The sequence below is a fragment of the Mandrillus leucophaeus genome, unplaced genomic scaffold (genome assembly GCF_000951045.1).
Source record: "Mandrillus leucophaeus isolate KB7577 unplaced genomic scaffold, Mleu.le_1.0 Scaffold810, whole genome shotgun sequence".
Taxonomy (NCBI): Eukaryota; Metazoa; Chordata; class Mammalia; order Primates; family Cercopithecidae; genus Mandrillus; species Mandrillus leucophaeus.
Genome location: NW_012108809.1, coordinates 964,564 through 964,950, shown reverse-complemented (window position 1 = coordinate 964,950; position 387 = coordinate 964,564).

Below are 387 nucleotides of genomic sequence, written 5' to 3'. Positions count from 1 at the left end.
ATGGTTGCATAGTATTCTATGGTGTATATGTACCACCTTATACAGTATTGTGTCCAGACTTGGTTCCTTCCAGTGGGTTCTTGGTCTCACTGACTACAAGAATGAATCCACAGACTTTCATGGTGAGTGTTACAGCTCTTAATGGTGGCATGGACCCAAAGAGTGAGCAGCAGCAAAATTTATTATGAAGAGTGAAAGCTTCCACAGCATGGGAGAGGACCCAAGTGGGTTGCCACTGCTGGCTGGGGTGGCCAGTTTTTATTACTTTATTTGTCCTCACACACATCCTGCTGATTGGCCCATTTTACAGAGTGTTGATTGATGCATTTACAGTTCTTTAGCCAGACACAGCACTGATTGGTGAGTTTTTACAGAGTGCTGATTGGT